The following is a 6,028-nucleotide window of genomic DNA, read 5'->3' on the forward strand; positions in this document are numbered from 1 at the left end:
ATTCAAAGCAACTTTTCAATTGGTCTTTATTATTTATAGTTTTTTTTAAAGGGATACTGTCATGGGAAAACATGTTTTTTTTTTCCAAAATACATCAGTTAATAGTGCTGCTCCAGCAGAATTCTGCACTGAAATCCATTTTTCAAAAGAGCGAACAGAATCTTTTATATTCAATTTTGAAATCTGACATTGGGTTAGACATATTGTCAATTTCCCAGCTGCCTCCAGTCATGTGACTTGTGCTCTGATAAACTTCAATCACTCTTCTGTACTGCAAGTTGGAGTGGTATCACCCCTCCCCCCCCCCAGCAGCCTAACAACAGACCAATGGGAAGGTAACCAGATAACAGCTCCCTAACACAAGATAACAGCTCCCTGGAAAATCTAAGAATAGCACTCCATAGTAAAAACCAAGTCCCACTGAGACTGATTCAGTTACATTAAGAAGGAGAAATAACAGCCTGCCAGAAAGTAATTCCATCCTAAAGTGCAGGCACAAGTCACATGAGCAACTGGGAAACTGACAACATGTCTAGCCCCATGTCAGATTTCAAAATTGAATATAAAAAAATCTGTGTGCTCTTTTGAGAATTGGATTTCAGTGCAGAATTCTGCTGGAGCAGCACTATTAACTGATGTGTTGTGGAAAAAATATGTTTTTCCATGACAGTATCCCTTATCCCCAGTATTTTCCTTTTCCTTCTGACTTTTTCCAGCTTTCAAGTGACTCCATCTAAAAACAAATTCTCTGTAAAGCTACACATGCATTAATATTGCTACTTTCTATTACTCATCTTTCTATTTGGGTCTCTTTTATTCATATTCCAGTCTCTTATTCATATCATTGCATGCAAGAGTAATAAATAATAGCAAAGAGACTTGAAAAATAGAGTTTGAGTGAGGTGAGGAAGAGAAATAGTTTGGAGAATGGGCCCCTGGACTAACGTTTTCTGGTGGGCCCCTGGCATCCCAGTCCGACACTGCTCAGAATATCACTCTCTGTCCAGCATACTGCAAGTTAATTCAAAGGTGAACAACCCCTTTAAGTAGTATTCTGAGGATAATAGGATTTTCAGAACTTTAGCGTGTAGGAGGTAAACCATTTAGCTCACATTTGACCATCGAAGTCCATTTGTTCATATAAAATGCACTCGTAATCTAAATTTTACTCATGAGTTTTAGTATTTCGCCTATAGGTGTTGTGCAGAGTAAATACATTTGGGCCAGAGCTGGGCCAAAGAGACTTGCCACCAAAAACACACACAGGTTCTAATCTGGGCCCCACCGCACCATTATCTTGTTTCTGAAAGAGTGGTGGACACAGACCAGGTCCCACAGGAAAGCTGGCCTTAATGGCAAAACCACACTTTCTGTAGAATAAATATATTTTATGGAACTGTGACCTTCAAAAATACTTCCACACTAGTCAGTTGTCTCTGCTGCCTGCCCCTAAATCAGGCTCTAATTTAATCCAGCTCACTGTGAGCACCTGTATCACATCTCTGTATGCACAAACTAGTGGGATTTTATTAGATTAACACATTATTCTAAAAAAAAATACACAAAGGTCTTATTTGTGTAGCAGCAATTTGTTTACTAGTCATTCCTCCTCAAACAGGTGGCACAACCAGGAAACTGAAATTAAAGGGATTCTGTCATGGGAAAGAAAACATTTTCAAAATGAATCAGTTAATAGTGCTGCTCCAGCAGAATTCTGCACTGAAATCCATTTCTCAAAAGAGCAAACAGATTTTTTTATATTCAACTTTGAAATCTTACATGGGGCTAGACATATTGTCAATTTCCCAGCTGCCCCAAGTCATGTGACTTGTGCTCTGATAAACTTCAATCACTCTTTACTGCTGTACTGCAAGTTGGAGTGATATCACCCCCCTCCTTTTTTCCCCCCAGCAGCCAAACAAAAGAACAATGGGAAGGTAACAGATAGCAGCTCCCTAACACAAGATAACAGCTGCCTGGTAGATCTAAGAACAACACTCAATAGTTAAAACCCAAGTCCCACTGAGACACATTCAGTTACATTGAGAAGGAAAAACAGCAGCCTGCCAGAAAGCATTTCTCTCCTTAAGTGCAGGCACAAGTCACATGACTGGGGGCAGCTGGGAAATCGGCAAGATGTCTAGCCCCATGTCAGATTTCAAAATTGAATATAAAAAAATCTGTTTGCTCTTTTGAGAAATGGATTTCAGTGCAGAATTCTGCTGGAGTAGCACTATTAACTGATGCATTTTTGGAAAAAAACATGTAACCCTTTCCTGGAACTGGCTCTGATTACACTTGTTGTCACAACACAAGATAGGGTTGCCATCTCTTTTACCGGCCAGTGGTGAGGGGCGGGAACTAAAGGGCCACATCATGTGAGGGCAAGATGACGGAAAAAAGTAAGTTTCCACCAGAGGGCAAGGGCTTTTGTTAAGGGTATTACAAATTACCGGCAGCTAGATTGCCGGTAAATTTGTAATACCTGCCCCGGCAGGTACCGGCCGGACGGCAACCCTAGTCATAGATGATCATACCAAACCCCAAGTTCATTCCACAGGCTTGGGCCTGGGCCACATTAAATAAGACATCTTGATCAGTGCCGGGTTCAGGAGTAAAATCTGTCTGTGAGCTCTGCTGGCTTTTATTTCCAAAATTCATTGTCAACACACTAAATATTCCCTACACAGAGCACACATATATATATATACATATACACACTAAGCACTACAACATTTAGATACAGTGGTATCACACGATGTATACAGTCATGTTCCACAACTGATTATTCTAGTTTTGTGATGATATCCTTGGTAGCAGTTTAATACAAGAATAAAAAATGAATGTCCTAAACATTCAATGGAATGGCTTAGGCTGGAACTACAAGGTGCGCATCCTTCCGATCCGACGTGATGAGAGGAATCGCAGGCGTCACGCCGGATCCTGTCATCGCGTCGGAAGAACATGCACCGTGTAGATCCAGCCTCAAATGATCCACAGAGCTCTTTAGTACCATCAAGGCAATACTCAAGCACTTCCCTTTCCTTTTTATGCAGCCCCCATTGTGTTACTGCTGGCACTTGTCTCCCATCTTTTGGTGTATCTTTGGTTTCTAACGCCCGAAGGTTTGCAACTATTCAATCAACCTGCTCCCTGACCAGAAACATATATATGATATGATACAGACCGGGGGGCTACTGAGAAACAGAACAGTAACACCAAAATGTAAAGAGGTTTAACATAATTATTATATAACATACTGTTGCCCTGCATTGGTAAAAGTTTTGCGTTTGCTTCAGAAAGAATACTATAGCAGTAGTGCTCTTTTATATTGGGGTCTGTTAAGGGAGAGTATGCCAATGGTAGAAGATTTCCAGAATTGACCTCTTATGTCATACAAAAAGAATAGAACAATTGGTTCCATGTTGGTGAGATCAGACTTTGGAGGCAAACAGATGAGACAAGGTGTACTACGCCCTAGAAATAATGGGACGTTTTCCTAACTTGTAATTGTTGCTCCAACTGCCAAAAGGGGAGATATATTATACCATCCATGTAAAGGTAATTCCATTACGATCAAGGGATATTATAACTGTACACCTACCTTCATAATCTATATCATTAAGTGGGGCAGACCACTAGAAAGATGAGACAGAGTAAGTGAGCACAAATCCGCCATTGGGTTAAAGAAGCTGGATCAATCGTTTGTGTGTCATTTTGTTGAAAAAGGTCATAGGGTTCAACAACTAAAGTTCCAAGTTATTAATAATGTACCCATATTCTGTCAAGGAGGAGCTAGAAACAAGGGAACTGTTAAAGGGATACCGTCATTGGAAAAAAAAAAAATTTTCAAAATGGATCAGTTAATAGTGCTGCTCCAGCAGAATTCTGCACTGAAATCCATTTCTCAAAAGAGCAAACAGATTTTTTTTATATTCAGTTTTGAAATCTGACATGGGGTTAGACATTTTGTCAATTTCTGAGCTGCCCCAGGTCATGTGACTTGTGCCTGCACTTTAGGAGAGAAATGCTTTCTGGCAGGCTGCTGTTTTTCCTTCTCAATGTAACTGAATGTGTCTCAGTGGGACATCGGTTTTTACTATTGAGTGTTGTTCTTAGATCTGCCAGGCAGCTGTTACCTTGTGTTAGGGAGCTGTTATCTGGTTACCTTCCCATTGTTCTTTTGTTTGGCTGCTGGGGGGGGGGGAAGGGAGGGGGTGATATCACTCCAACAGTAAAGAGTGATTGAAGTTTATCAGAGCACAAGTCACATGACTTGGGGCAGCTGGGAAATTGACAATATGTCTAGCCCCATGTCAGATTTCAAAATTGAATCAGTGCAGAATTCTGCTGGAGCAGCATTAATAACGGATTCATTTTGAAAAAAAAACATTTTTTTCCCATGACCGTTTCCCTTTAAGGAAAGAAGCTTGGTGGATGCGTAATTTAGAAACCATGGAACCCCATAGTCTTAACCGGGAATATGATTTGCACTCAATATTCCGATAATTATGTTTTTAAACGGGTTTTTATGTATGTTTTAATTTTACAGATATTGGGACAATGTAGATATGATTAACCTTTTATCTGTATTTTAACATTGGTTTAAGTATCATGCCACTAGATAGCGCTATGCAGAATAGTATAACAATGTTTGAGCATGTGTGTAATATTAGCTTGGTAAGGGGCCATTTTTGGCTGGAAACGTATCTGTCCAGATTATAAAGCCATGAAGTAACAAATAAAGACTTTTTAAACATATTCCTTGATGGTGCTGTCGGCTACATTTTTGGAAGTCGAAAGAATGGACACCGTTTGACATGCACCTGAATAATTCTTAAAAGTTTGAAAAACTTGCTTATTGTCTGTGCTCTTGTACATAAACAAGCTACCCCGGGGGCAGCCATTCAAGATGGTAAAATAAGAGAAAAGGCACATGTTACATAGCAGATATGCTCTGGCCTATTATGCAATCATATTCTACAGAACAGGGCAACATAATATTACATTTTCATTACATTAAATCAGTATTTTTGATGCTACTGTTCCTTTAAGACAAAAGCCTCTAGAAGCATGCCATAAAAAGAGGTAAACATGTTCTTTCACTACGCATATATACATAGTTTAAAGCTGCTTGCCTCCACCGGATAAATAGATATCTGTGAAACAGTCCGAAAAAATAACTGTGCTGTTGCTGATAAACAGCCAGGGTGGAGCAAATCTGCAACAGCTAAAGGTTCCGGATTCTCTACTTTGAGCACTTCTACAACAGACAGTGGTTCTCTAATTGTAGGACTGGACCCATACAGGTTTCATATCTTTACAGACAAGTTCATGTATAAAGCAAGAATATTTTTTTTTTTTTTCCCCAAGAATTTACAAATGCTGACATGAACATAGAGAGATAGATGTAGGTACCAGTGAACACAAAACATGATTGGTTGCAGTGGTTTGCACAAACTTGGCAGAATACGATTTCAGAAGGCTACAGAGAACCATACACTCTAGTTTAACAGCCTATGACTCACAGAAACTTATTGAATGCAAATAGGATTTGAGTAATATAAAAACAAATCAACTCTTTTTAGACTGCATTAGGACACATGGCAATGCAATTGTAAGACAGGAACTGAAAAAAGCAGCCCTACTAGCCCATAAGGTATGTTAAAGGAGAATTCAACCCGTAATAAACCCCCCCTCCCATGGGGAGACCCCCCCCCCACCCCTGGGGAAATGCCCCTAATTTTTTACTCACCCCTCTGTGCAGATTCTGGCCTCGGAGTTCACGGCCGTCATCTTCTTTCTTCTGAAATTTTAGCGCATGCGAAGTCAGAGCAAATTTCCGGTCCCGAACCACTGTGCATGCACGGAAGTCACGAAAATATCCAAAAAAAAATTATGACTTTCACACATGCGCAGTTGTTCGGGACCGGAAATTTATTCCAACTGCTCATGCGCCAAAAAATCCAGCAAGACACGAAGATTATGGAGAAGAAGAAGGGGGGCAGGTAGGCTAGGGGGGAGAGGG

The sequence above is a fragment of the Xenopus laevis genome, chromosome 2S (genome assembly GCF_017654675.1).
Source record: "Xenopus laevis strain J_2021 chromosome 2S, Xenopus_laevis_v10.1, whole genome shotgun sequence".
Lineage (NCBI taxonomy): Eukaryota > Metazoa > Chordata > Amphibia > Anura > Pipidae > Xenopus > Xenopus laevis.